A 14,448-nucleotide genomic window follows, 5' to 3' on the forward strand; every position below is an offset into this window, starting at 1 on the left:
AAAATCTGAGATGACAGTGTTGTTAAGAAAAGGCTAAGCTTGAGAGCAGGCATATTTATTTCATTTCATTTGCGATTTTTAGAAATCGTTAACGTTGCGTTATGGTAATGAGCTTGAGGCTGTAGTCACGATTCCGGATCCGGGATGGCTCGGCGCAAGAGGTTAACTGACTTGCCTAGTAAAATAAAGGTTAAAAAAATATATATATTTTTTTTTTGCAGGGCTCTGGCAGTGCTCCTCCTGCTCCTCCTTGCACAAAGGCGGAGGTAGCGGTCCTGCTGCTGGGTTGTTGCCATCCTACGGCCTCCTCCACGTCTCCTGATGTACTGGCCTGTCTCCTGGTAGCGCCTCCATGCTCTGGACACTGCGCTGACAGACACAGCAAACCTTCTTGCCACAGCACGCATTGATGTGCCATCCTGGATGAGCTGCACTACCTGAGCCACTTGTGTGGGTTGTAGACTCCGTCTCATGCTACCACTAGAGTGAAAGCACCGCCAGCATTCAAAAGTGACCAAAACATCAGCCAGGAAGCATATGAACTGAGAAGTGGTCTCGCTCTGGATAAGAGCGTCTGCTAAATGACTTAAATGTAAATGTAAATGTATGGTCCCCACCTGCAGAACCACTCCTTTATTGGGGGTGTCTTGCTAATTGCCTGTAATTTCCACCTGTTGTCTATTCCATTTGCACAACAGCATGTGAAATGTATTGTCAATCAGTGTTGCTTCCGAAGTAGACAGTTTGATTTCACAGAAGTGTCATTGACTTGGAGTTGCATTGTGTTGTTTAAGTGTTCCCTTTATTTTTTTGAGCAGTGTAATTTGTATCTGTGTTTAAAGGAATTGTAGTTATTTATTTTTCAAATGGCTTACCCTAGCAAACTTATCCTAGTAAAACTGACTATTCTACCGATCCTCGACTTCGGCGATGTCATCTACAAAATAGCTTCCAATACTCTACTCAGCAAACTAGATGCAGTTTATCACAGTGCCATCCATTTTGTTAATAAAGCACCTTATAGCACCCACCACTGCGACCTGTATGCTCTAGTAGGCTGGCCCTCGCTACATATTCGTCACCCTAGAAATGGGTCCCGAATGGACGGGAGACTCCGGTGGCTCAGGACAGGCGGGAGACTCCAGCGGCTCAGGACAGACGGGAGACTCCGGCGGCTCAGGACAGACGGGAGACTCCGGCGGCTCAGGACAGACGGGAGACTCCGGCGGCTCAGGACAGACGGGAACACCTGTAGGCAGAAGACAGAGAGACAGCCTGGTGTGGGGGGCTTCCACCGGAGGGCTGGTGCGTGGAGGTGACACTGGGTAAACCGGACCGTGCAGGCGCACTGGAGCTCTTGAGCACCGAGCCTGTCCAACCTTACCTGGTTGAATGCTCCCCCTAGCCAGGCCAGTGCTGCAAGGTGGAATAGCCTGTATTGGGCTGTGCGTGCGAACTGGGGACACCATGCGTAAGGCTGGTGCCATGTACGCCAGCCCGAGGAGACGCACTGGAGACCAGATGTGTAGAGCCGGCTTCATGGCACCTGGCTCGATGCCCACTCTAGCCCGGCCGATACGAGGAGCTGGAATGTACCGCACTGGGCTATGCACACGCACTGGGAAAACTGTGCGCTCTACCGCATAACACACGGTCCCTCTCTCTCTCTGGTAAGCACAGGAAGTTGGCGCAGGTCTCCTACCTGGCTTTGCCACACTCTCCGTGTGCCCCCTCCCAATACATTTTTGGGGCTGCCTCTCGGGCTTCCAGCCGCGCTGCCGTGCTGCCTCCTCATACCAGCGCCTCTCTGCCTTTGCTGCCTCCAGCTCTGCTTTGGGGCGGAGATATTCCTCTGGCTGTGCCCAGGGTCCTTTGCCATCCAGAATCTCCTCCCATGTCCAGGAGTCCTGTGTTCCTTCCCGCTGCTGCTGCTGCCCTTTACCACACTGCTTGGTCCTTTGTTGGTGGGTGGTTCTGTAGAGGACCAAAGCGCAGTGTGGTTAGTTTTCGTCTTTTTAATAAACAACAGAACACTTCAAAAATACAAAACAACAAAGTGACAACCGAAACAGTTCTATCTGGTGCAGACACACAGCTCTAAAGACAATTCCTTCGACCACATGGCTTGGTTTTTGCTCTGACATGCACTGTCAACTGTGGGACCATATATAGACAGATGTGTGCCTTACCACAGGTGGACTCCCTCACTAGCTTTAAGCACCAGCTGTCAGAGCAGCTCACAGATCACTGCACCTGTACATAGTCCATCTATAATTTAGCCCAAACAACTACCTTTTTCCCTACTGTATTTATTTTATTTTATTTATTTATTTATTTAGCTCCTTTGCACCCCATTAATTTTATTTCTACTTTGCACATTCTTCCACTGTAAATCTACCATTCCAGTGTTTTACTTGCTATATTGTATTTACTTTGCCACCATGGCCTTTTTTTGCCTTTACCTCCCTTATCTCACCTCATTTGCTCACATCGTATATAGACTTGTTTCTACTGTATGTTTGTTTTACGTCATGTGTAAGTCTGTGTTGTTGTATGTGTCGAACTGCTTTGCTTAATCTTGGCCAGGTCGCAATTGTAAATCTCAACTTGCCTACCTGGTTAAATAAAGGTGAAATATATATATATATATTTTTTAAGTTGTAGAAACATCTCAATGGAAACAGGATGCACCTGAGCTCAATTTCAACTCTCATAGCAAAGGGTCTGAATACTTATATAAATAAGGTACTTCTGTTTTTTTGCAAATTTGCAAAACATTCAAAAAACCTGTATTCACTTTGTCATTATAGGGTATTGTGTATTGATTGATGAGGGGGAAAAATATTGAATACATTTTAAAATACGACTGTAACGTAACAAAATCGGGGACTGAATACTTTCCAAATGCACTGTGTACTTGTGTGTGATTACCAATGATTCTGTGTGGACTGTGGACTGTGGAGCCTGACATGAAAACCCTCTCTTTTTTTCTCTGTTAAACACACCTTCTTAATTTCCTGAAAAAGCTATGATGAGTGAATAAAATGTTTAGTTGAAAGCCCTGCAAATGGAAGAACATATTGACAAACATTTCATTATCCTGGCTCTGAAGAAATGATCAGATCAATTCAAACCCGGGATTGAAATGAAGGCTAGGCTGACACAGTGACAATTTCTATTAGTGGGCAGGAGAATGAAAGACATATACTCAAATCCCAGGATGATGACGCTATGTCTTTCACCTCTGGTACTACAATGTCTTCTTATGCATGAATTAGTACTTTTCTTTTGTTTTTCCAACAGAATATGCCCACTAAGATGTGTGTTTCACACCTGCACTGTACTGTATTTGAGTCTTGCTCTGGGATTCTGGTTGACTGGCCTGCTCTGGTCAGGATACCATGGACCACAATCCTACAGTGAGATATCTCACACCCACCAGAGGGGAAGAGATCTAGAGGTATGGAGATGGGGGGTTTATGACACCTCACTCCCATTGTAAATCTTAAGGCAGCAGACAAAATTCCTTTGTCCTCTCACTATGGAGAACCGGCCTCAAAACATTAACATGCAATAAATGGATAACATGCAATAAATAGGTTTTGTCAGCCACAATGGTGGTAATGACTATAGATGGAATATGAAAAATTCATGTAGTTTTTGTTATGTTATTAAAGGTTAAAGGATGACATTATAACGAAACCAACTTTAAGAATTATGTGCCTACTGTTTGCATATTGTATGTTGTGTAGAAAATATCCAGATCAAAGAGAATGTTTTTGTAAAGATGAAATGTGAAGTTAGTTGTCTAAGTTGGATCTGAATAAAATCCAGACCTTGCCTCATAACTTGGTACGCCCAGAGAATTGCCCTAAAGGCGGAAACGCCCATTTCTGACCCGAGGGTATAAAACATGTGAGTTAAGAATTAACATATTAGACTAAGGGACACTGAGCTGCAGCGGTCTGAGTGGTCAGAAAAAGCAACACAAGGTTGAAGAAGACAAAGGAACCTTTTAACAACCTATGCTATGGATGAGTAGCTGTATCTAAAGGGGATGAATTCAAGCAGGACCACCCGGTCACCACTCTCCAAGGAAACGTGTGTCTACACTGTTTTGCTTCCCATGGTGGAACCATCCACACGGCTGATTAGCTCTCCTCCGAAAACCCCTTTTCAGAGCAAGGGCGAGGAACCAGACCACTAAGAGAAAGGACACTGGCGTTGTGAGGAGAAACAAAGAGTTACACAGTAACCGAAGACGGACCTTCATCAGAGAAGTCGGAATCCGGTCTACGCAGACACACACATTGGAGACCTTCAACATGTAACATGTAACAGCATTATATTCTGACCCATAAGAGTGGCAGTTCGGGGCAAGGTTAGGGTTAAATTAAGCACAGTTGACAAATGCACCCAAGTGTGTTTTTTCTCGTGCACTCTCTCTCACTCTCACTCTCTTTTGAAATCCCCATTTTGTGTACACACGTCATATCGTGTTGGCCCTCTAGGGACCTGTTTTATCGTACTAAGTTCTAATCAATAGCCTAGACTGTGTTTTTGTGTATCTTATATTATAATTATAGCTTTTTAGCAAATAAATAATTAACTCAACTGATGTGGTACGAATTTATTTTGTGAGACTCGGGTCCGTGCAGATTCCCGGATTATGCGACGCTCAGAATGAGACTGTAGAGGAAATTGATTAATTAGCGACTGTTGTAAAATCGATATTCTGATGTTCTCTTCTCTTAATTTGGGAAATAGAAACTCAAAATAGCTCAAACTTTCCCATGGAGCCCCAGGTTAATGAGTTAATAGTTGCCTGATTCATTTAACCACGTAATTATAAACCGTTAATCATTCGATGAGCAGCAGTCGTCACATTAATCAATACAATGTCACGACACTGTGGTGAGAAGAATCACATTTTAGATTTGGTCGCGTATTGTATCTTTATGTGTGGTGTGGTATTTGATAAAACACAGTTTTGGTGGTTTAGCCAGTACAGAAAACTATATCAAAAGCCCAGTAATGTCCCCCTGGGAATTACATTTTAATGGAGTTATAATAGAAAACAACTACAAATAGTTAATCAGCAGAAAGGAGAGATAATTCCAAATGGCTTTGCTCCATGATATCATGATAGCAAGGGAAGCAGGGTAACACTGTGCACTGGAAGATTTTACTCACATAGTGTCTGCTTCCATAAATGATTGCATACCAGTAACGAAGTTAAAACAGTTGGGATCATTTTAAAAAGGGACGTTATATGCTGTTGATGTGACTACCCTCTCCATGGGTCTGCCTGTAAGTCTATTTATAAGGACATTTGTGTTGCGCCTTTTGCGCTATAGTTCATGGGGGGTATCTATACTGTCACAAAGACCTGTGGCCTGTGATGGGACTAGGTGGAGTGGTTGTGATGGGATGATGTACAGCCACTGTATTAATCACCCATTCACTGACATCAATTAAATTCACATGTGACAGGTAATCCTCCAGTCTCTCCTCTCCTGGTTTTATGAATTAGTCAAATTGAGATACATTTGACCATAACAAAAAGGCAGTAAAAAAGGGCATGGGGTGGTGGGTGTGGGTGGGTGTGTTGGGAGGGTTTGGGAGCTGGGGATTGACTTCTACCTACTGAATTCCACCTGCCCTGTTTGGTGACGGTTTCATCAATCTTTCCATTTTACAGCTAAAATGACTTCAATGGTTGGAGTCCCTGGTATTTTATTTGATCCCCATACCATGCGTTCTGCTTTAAAGCACTAGGCAGGAGATTGACTAATCAGTCCCTGGTATTTTATTTGATCCCCATACCATGCATTTACATTTACATTACATTTACATTTAAGTCATTTAGCAGACGCTCTTATTCAGAGCGACTTACAAATTGGTGCATTCACCTTATGACATCGAGTGGAACAGTCACTTTACAATAGTGCATCTAAATCTTAAAAGGGGGGGGGGTGAGAGGGATTACTTATCCTATCCTAGGTATTCCTTAAAGAGGTGGGGTTTCAGGTGTCTCCGGAAGGTGCGTTCTGCTTTAAAGCACTAGGCAGGAGATTAACTAATCAGTCCCTGGTATTTTATTTGATCCCCATACCATGCGTTCTGCTTTAAAGCACAAGGCAGGAGATTGACTAATCAGTCCCTGGCCAGTTTCACCACCATAAAGAATTGTGCAGCCTTTGTTGCTGCTTTGTTTTTGTCACTCCTTTAAAATGATACATGGCTGGCAATATGTTAAATAAATTATTCTGAATACGGCGAGACAAAGAGAGAACGACAGAGAGAAACTGTGGGTTTGAGAAAGGTGTCCTTCAGTCTTTTCATGTAAGAATTTTCTTTTAACAAAGGTAGCAATTCCGCACAACAGACCACAAGTTCCCTCTTTAAGGGTTGTTCATATTACTTAACTCCTTTTGAGTTTGAAAAGCTGTCCATGTAGTTCCATTTATATACTTGTCAATTTCTCATTATCTAACTGACTAACCTGTGTCCTCAAATTTTTTTCCATCTAATGAGTCTGAGTCATATGCCAAACTGGCTCAGAAACTGAAGTAATTTACAGATTGAGAAATCACATATTTCTATGCATATATCCATACAGCAGACAAGTGAAACAATCATACAATCACACACAATCTGTCAATCACACAAATGTTTATTTTGTTTTGTTCACCTTCAGTTTGGTTCACCTCTCATCATACAAGGTCATGCCTGTTCAGTAAACAATCCAAAAAGACAATTATGGCAAAGGAAATAAGCAGTTGCTAGCTAAAACACAATTTCTCCAGGTAAATAACCCTAGCCAGCTCGTTCAAAACATTTCTAACCTCAATGCACTGAATCTAGCTTCCTTTTTTACAGTAAAAACTTTGAAGCCTTCAGCACCATGGACAAGGCCTCCTCCACCAGCCTGTGCAGTGCCACAGACAGAGCAGGTCAATGCCACAGGCAAGTTGATATGGTAACTTTAGGTATTATTACCAGTAAAAAAATAAAAAACTCTGAAACGATTTACTGCGGCATACTGTAAATTATGGTGCATAGTGGGAAAATTGCTGTATTTTGAATGGTACTGTAATTTCACCCCTCAAAATACAGTACCTTACAGTACCATTAGAGCGCCCAAAAACTTTTAACCACAATTGGATGCATGGTAAGATTGTTTCTGAGCATTAACATATTTTGAGGCGTGCCTTGTAAGAGGCTATATTTGTTACTCCTGTGAGTGAGAATGCTGTATCAAATTAACTCCTATGTGGTTATAGTGCCCCATCCATTTAAAATGTATAGAGGACATATTTAAGTGTCAGAAAGTCATTAAATGGTTGAGCATTTTGCCATGTCATTTTCATCTGTTTTGCCCTGTAGTCGCTGCCAGTTTGAATGTCTTTGTTGAGTGCAAATGATATTAAACACCAATTATTTATTAATATGGTGTAACGTGTAAACACTTTACCTAGCAGCCAACCTGCTTGCACCAATCCCTTGTAATTACAGAAAAACACTCTAAAATCTCCTAAAGAGCTAAACATTGTTGGAATGTTCTGCTGATCCATGTGAGAGAAGCAGACTCGATCTCAAGCTATAAGTCTTTACTGAAGACTCATCTCTTCAGTAGGGCCTATGATTGAGTGTAGTCTGGCTCAGGGGTGTGAAGACGAACGGCAAGGTACTGGAGTGACGAACCACCCTGCTGTCTCTACCTGACCGGCTCCCCTATCTCCATTGGGATTCTCTGCACATTACGGGGGCTGAGTCACTGGCTTGCTTGCGCTCTTCCGTCCTTCCTGTTCTCGGGCTCATACGGTGGGGAGATTTTTGTGAGCTATACTCTGCCTTGTCTCAGGGTAGTATGTTAGTGGCCTGTTGATATCCCTTTAGTGTTGTGGGGTTGTGCTTTGCCAATGTGGCTGGGGTTATATCCTACCTGATTGTCCCTGTTCAGGGGTTAACTTTGGATGGGGCTTCAGTGTAGCCGACCCCCCCCCCCCTCAGTCTCCTGTGTCTATGCAGCAATAGTATATGTTCCTAGAGTCAGTCTGTTGTATATGGTGTAATTATCCTGTCTAATCTGATGTCCTGTGTGATCTTAGATATGCTCCCTCTAATTCTCCCATATCTCTCTCTCCATCCCCTCCCAGAGGACCTGAGCCCTAGGACAATGCCTCAGGAATACCTGGCCTGATGACTCCTGGCTGTCCCAGTCCCTGGTCCACTTGGTCGTGCCTTTGACCCAGCTTCTGCTGTTCTGCCTGCGGCCATAGAACCCTGAGCTGTTCACCCTCAACACCCCACACATGCTGTCACATAACTGACATTAACTCCCATGGTGCTGACCTCTTGCACCCTCCACAACCACTATGATTATTATTTGACCCAGTGGTCTTCTATGAACATTTGAACATCTTGAAGAATGATCTAGCCTTAATGACCAAGTACTCTCATAATCTCAACAGGCTGGCCACCCCTCAGAGCCTGGTTACTCTATGTCTCCTCCTAGGTTCCTGCCTTTCAAAGGAGTTTTTCCACGCCATGGTGCCTCTACATCTGCATTGCTTGCTCTCTGGGGTTTAAGGCTTGGTTTCTGTATAAGCACTTTGTGCCAATTCCTGTAAAAATGGTTCTATAAATACATTTGATTGATTAAAATACAAAGCCCTCACCTCAATGAATTTAATTCATGAATTATTCCCGATTACAGTAGCATTTCATTTCTTACCATATTTATATTACAGCAGGTGTACTGTAATATGAAATAAAGAATTTTACTTGCCACGAGCTGCCTGTCAAATTCATGGCAATCTCTTTACAGTGTAAGCTTCCTCTGTTACATGTCAGCTGGCTCAAGTGGTACATAGCACAACAGGATATTATCAGGTATCAAGGTAAGACCCAAGTGCAGACTGAAGTAACAATGTTTATTGTAACAGGGGCAGGCAAACGACAGGTCAAGGCAGGCAGGGGTCAATAATCCAGAGTAGGGGCCAAGGTACAGGACGGCAGGCAGGCTCAGGGTCAAGGACAGGCAGAGGTCTGTAATCCAGAGGGGGGGGGCCTAGAAACAGAAGACAAGGGGCATGGTTTTGACTCTAGACACAGAAAATGTAGGAAAAATACGGAGGGTACGGGGGGGCTAATAATCTTGGAGCGGGGGGTAACGGTCTCGGCTTCCGGGGGTGTAGCCGCGGCACTATAGCGGCATGCCAGCGCCTCAGGCTTGACCTTCTTGGATACCGGTCGGTGCTGAGAAAGCAAAGTGGCCCGGGCATTACTGAATCCCATCCGGGGGTCATGGTAGTTTGAGGAGCTGGCGGAGAGGCCCGGGGCAATTTCCAAGCCCCCAGGAAGCCCCCAGGAAGATGTCCCTGAGTGTGGTAGGATGGGCTCCAGCCCACGATGGCACCAGTAGCCCAGTCCATGGAGGGATTGTGTTGCTGGAGCCAAGAGAATTCCAATACCACGGGAACCTGCAGAGTCTCAACCAGCAGGAATTGGATCGTCTCGCTGTGGTTCTCGCTGTGGTTCTCACCTCTGCCACGAATACCTCCAGACTGAGGCAGGCAGCAGATTGTTGCTCCCACACCTCCGTGAACCAGGTGAGTGCCCTCCCGGACATCAGCGTAATAATGTACGCTATCTTCGAGCAGTCCAAGGGGAACAAAGAAGGCTGCAGCTCAAAAACGAGGGAAAACTGGAAGAGAAAGTCGGGGTTCCTGTGAAACCGGGGTTACGGTGCTGCTACCAGCCGGTTTACAGAGGGGCTCGGAGGTTATCGTCAACCATGAATCCGTAAACATGGGCACCCTCATAGATATCATCCTGACCAACCTGCACTGCAAATACACTTCTGCTGTTTTCAATCAAGACTTTAGCGATCACTGCCTCATTGCCTGCATCCGCTATGGATCCGCGGTCAAACGACCAGCCCTCATCACTGTCAAACGCTTCCTAAAACCCTTCTGCGAGCAGGCCTTTCTAATCGACCTGGCCCGGGTATCCTGGAAGGATATTGACTTCATCTAGTCAGTCGAGGATGCCTGGTCATTCTTTAAAAGTAATTTCCTCACCATCTTCAATAAGCATGCCCCTTTCAAAAAATGTAGAACTAAGAACAGATACAGCCCTTGGTTCACTCCAGACCTGACTGCCCTCAACCAGTACAAAAACATCCTGTGCACTAGCATCTAATAGTCCCCATGATATGCACCTTTTCAGGAAAGTCAGGAATCAATACACACACTCAGTCAGGAAAGCAAAGACTACATTTTTCAAACTGAAATTTGCTTCCTGTAGCTCTAACTCCAAAGAGTTTTGGGACACTGTAAAGTCCATGGAGAATAAGAGGACTTCCTCCCAGCTGCCCACTGCACTGAGGCTAGGTAACACTCACCACTGTGACGATAATCGAGAATTTCAATAACCATTTCTCTACGGCTTGCCATGCTTTCCTCCTGGCTACCCAAACCCCGGCCAACAGCTCCGCACCCCCCACAGCCTCTTGCCCAAGCCTCCCCAGCTTCTTCTTCACCCAAATCCAGATAGCAGATGTTCTGAAAGAGCTGCAAAACCTGGACAGGAACAAATAGACAATCTGGACCCTCTCTTTCTAAAATTATCCACTGCCATTGTTGCAACCCCTATTACCAGTCTGTTCAACCTCTCTTTCGTATCGTTTAAGATCCCTAAAGACTGGAAAGCTGCCTCGGTCATCCACCTCTTCAAAGGGGGTGACACTAGACCCAAACTGTTATAGACCTATATCCATCCTGCCCTGCCTTTCTAAAGTCTTCAAAAGCCAAGATAATAAACAGATCACTGACCAATTCGAATCCCACCGTACCTTCTCTGCTGTGCAATCCGGTTTCCGAGCTGGTCATGGGTGCACCTCAGCCATGCTCAAGGTACTAAATTATATCATAACCGCTATCGATAAAAGACAGTACTGTGCAGCCGTATTCATCAACCCGGCCAAGGCTTTCGACTCTGTCAATCACTGTATTCTTATCGGCAGACTCAACAGCCTTGGTTTCTCAAATGACTGCCTCGCCTGGTTCAGCAACTATGTCATGTTTTGTCTTATATTGTCTTGTCATTATGCTTTCCCTTCTGTTCGTTTCCCCCTGCTGGTCTTATTAGGTTCGTTCCCTTTTTCTATCCCTCTCTCTCCCCTTCCCTCTCTCTCCTCTCTCTATCATTCCGTTCCTGCTCCCAGCTGTTCCTCATTCTCCTACTCACTCATTTAGTCTTTTCACACCTGTCCCCTATCTTGTCCTCTGATTAGAGTCCCTATTTCTCCCCTTGTTTTCCGTTTCTGTCCTGTCGGATCCTTGTATGATGTTCGCTGTGCTATGTCATTGTCTCGCCCTGTCGTGTCTTGTCTCCTTCAGATGCTGCGTGTGAGCAGGTGTCTGAGTCTGCTACAGTCGGTGCCTTCCCGAGGCAACCTGCAGTTAATGGTCGAGTCTCCAGTCTGTCCTCGTCACTACGAGTGGATTTAAGTTTTTCATGTTTTGTTTTCTGCTTTGATTGTCCAGGAGTATTGCTTTTATCCTTTACTGGAATAAAGACTCTGTTTTCGCCAAGTCGCTTTTGGGTCCTCATTCACCTGCATAACAAACTACTTCTCAGTGTGTCAAATCGGAGGGCCTGTTGTCCGGACCCCTGGCAGTGTCTATGTGGGTACAGTGTTCAATTCTCGGGCCAAATCTTTTCTCTGTATAGATCAACAATGTCGCTCTTGCTGCTGGTGATTCCCTGATCCATCTCTACGCAGACGACACCATTTGGTATACATCTGGCCCTTCTTTGGACACTGTGTTAACAAACCTCCAAACGAGCTTCAATGCCATACAACTCTCCTTCCGTGGCCTCCAACTGCTCTTAAACGCTAGTAAAACCAAATGCATGCTTTTCAACCGTTCGCTGCCCGCACCCGCCCGACCGACTAGCGTCACTTCTCTGGACGGTTCTGACTTAGAATATGTGGACAACTAGAAATACCTAGGTGTCTGGCTAGACTGTAAACTCTCCTTCCACTCATATTAAACATCTCCAATCCAAAATTAAATCTAGAATCGGCCTCCTATTTCACAACAAAGCCTCCTTCACTCATGCACTGCGACCTGTATGCTCTAGTCGGCTGGCCCTCGCTACATATTCATCACCAGACCCACTGGCTCCAGGTCATCTATAAGTCTATGCTAGGTAAAGGTCCGCCTTATCTCAGCTCACTGGTCACGATGACAACACCCACCCGTAGCACGTGCTCCAGCAGGTATATATCACTGGTCGTCCCCAAAGCCAACACCTCCTTTGGCAGCCTTTCCTTCCAGTTCTCTGCTGTCAATGTCTGGAAAGATTTGCAAAAATCACTGAAGCTGGAGACTTATATTTCCCTCACTAAATTTAAACATCAGCTATCTGAGCAGCTAACCGATCGCTGCAGCTAAACATAGCCCATCTGTAAATAGCCCACCCAATCTACCTACCTCATCCCCATATTGCTTTTATTTACTTTTCTGCTCTTTTGCACACCAGTATTTCTACCTGCACATTATCGTCTGATCATCTATCACTCCAGTGTTAATTTGCTAAATTGTAATTACTCCTCTACTATGGCCTATTTATTGTCTTACCTCCTCACACCATTTGCACACACTGTATATAGACTTTATTTTCTTCTATGGTGTTATTGACTGTACGCTTGTTTATTCCGTGTGTAACTCTGTGTTGTTGTTTGTGTCGCACTGCTTTCCTTTATCTTGGCCAGGTCGCAGTTGTAAATTATAACTTGTTCTCAACTAGCCTACCTGCTTAAATAAAGGTGAAGTAAAATATAATCAAATGAAAATGGTATGTTGCCTAGTTGGCAACCCAAGGAATTACTCCCTCAATGCGTCCAAGGCTAGGTCGTGACGTTCGGCCACTGCCTGGAACCCTTCCATCAGACCGCGAAGTAACTCCTCGTGCCTACCAATGGTGGATCCTTGGGATGAGATGGCATTGCGGAGCTGGTCCAAGTCTGCTGGGTCAGTCATGGCCAGTTCATACTATCAGGTATCAAGGTAAGATCCAAGTCCAGACTGTGTGAAGTAACAATGTTTATTGTAACAGGGGCAGGCAAATGATAGGTAAAGGCGAGCAGGCGTTGATAATCCAGACTAAGGAGCAAAGGTACCGGGTGGTAGGCAGGCTCAGGGACAGGAAGAGCTCAGTAATCCAGAGGGGGAGCAAATGTACAGGATGGCAGGCAGGCTCAGGCTCAGGGTCAGGCAGAGTGGTCAGGCGGGCGTCAAAAACCAGGAGGACGAGAAAAGGAGAGGCTGGGAAAAGACAGGCGCTGACAGGACAAACACTGGTAAGCTTGACAAACAAGACGAACTGGCACAGACAGACAGAAAACACAGGTATAAGTACACAGGGGATTAATGGGGAAGATGGGTGACACCTGGGAGGGGTGAGGCACAAGGACAGGTGAAACAGATCAGGACGTGACAGATGAAACAGATCAGGATGTGACAGATATAACCATTTCATTTTCCATTTGACTCTGTAATATGAGACATAATGTATTTAAAGAAGCCAGAACAGGAGTGGGCCTATAGATCATTTTTGGGGGGCATATGTCAAGGGTGTTGTGTAGCTAAAATTAACCCTCATACTGTACATGGTTGATAACTATGGCGTCTAGACAAAATGTAGAAGGGAAATGAAATGTAGAAGGGAAATGAAATGAATGAAATTGAAGAAGAGAGCATTTGTCTTTTTAGGGAAGAGGGAGGCAGAAAAGTTACAAGGACATGAAATTGAGGTATTGTAAATCCCACTTCTACCTGTGGCAGGCAGGCGGTGGAAATTAAAAACCTCAGATGTTCTGCTGTCCAGCTGACATTTTAATCTGTTTAGAGCCACCATGCAGGTAGCCATAGTAAGCTGACTCAGGGTCAGTGTACACTGTAAAACACTATTGAAGGATGAACTTCACAGAACTTCACAGATCACTAATCCATTCTTGGTCCGCATGGACAGTGCACCATTCTTGCATCTTGGTCATATTTTGCTTGTCTTGCCCTCAGGACAGCCTCCTTTGCTGTTTTTCTGTAGCTGCCATAGGACATTGGGGAGCGCATGGACAGTGAGAGGAATGCAAAGAGAAAAATGACTGAAGTTCCTTCTCTCTTATGTGTATCACACAGGCTGTGTACATGAAGATAACTAAAAGTATAATAGCTGGATTGCATTCAGTAGTTTAAACAAAGATAATTCCAATAGATACATCTCACCTTATTCACATAGCATTTTGCAGCATTTTGAAACTTCAGATGACTCCAAATAAACCTTCCCTTTAAGTAACTGTTGGATAAATGGCTGTGGGAATAGACTTATTTTTCAAGTGACAATCTCAGCCGAGTCTGCTTTTTCAGGCAG

At 44.7% G+C, this 14,448-nt stretch overlaps 1 long non-coding RNA gene across 1 annotated transcript; it reads left to right on the forward strand.

The window, feature by feature from the left end:
• Positions 1–2,689: 2,689 nt before the first annotated feature.
• Positions 2,690–8,796, forward strand: LOC124033329. The gene is made up of 2 exons (XR_006838367.1): positions 2,690–4,334; positions 6,883–8,796. It is a non-coding gene; the product is annotated as an uncharacterized LOC124033329 (long non-coding RNA).
• The last annotated feature ends 5,652 nt before the right edge of the window (positions 8,797–14,448 follow it).

The sequence above is a fragment of the Oncorhynchus gorbuscha genome, linkage group LG04, assembly GCF_021184085.1.
Source record: "Oncorhynchus gorbuscha isolate QuinsamMale2020 ecotype Even-year linkage group LG04, OgorEven_v1.0, whole genome shotgun sequence".
In the NCBI taxonomy this organism is placed as follows: domain Eukaryota; kingdom Metazoa; phylum Chordata; class Actinopteri; order Salmoniformes; family Salmonidae; genus Oncorhynchus; species Oncorhynchus gorbuscha.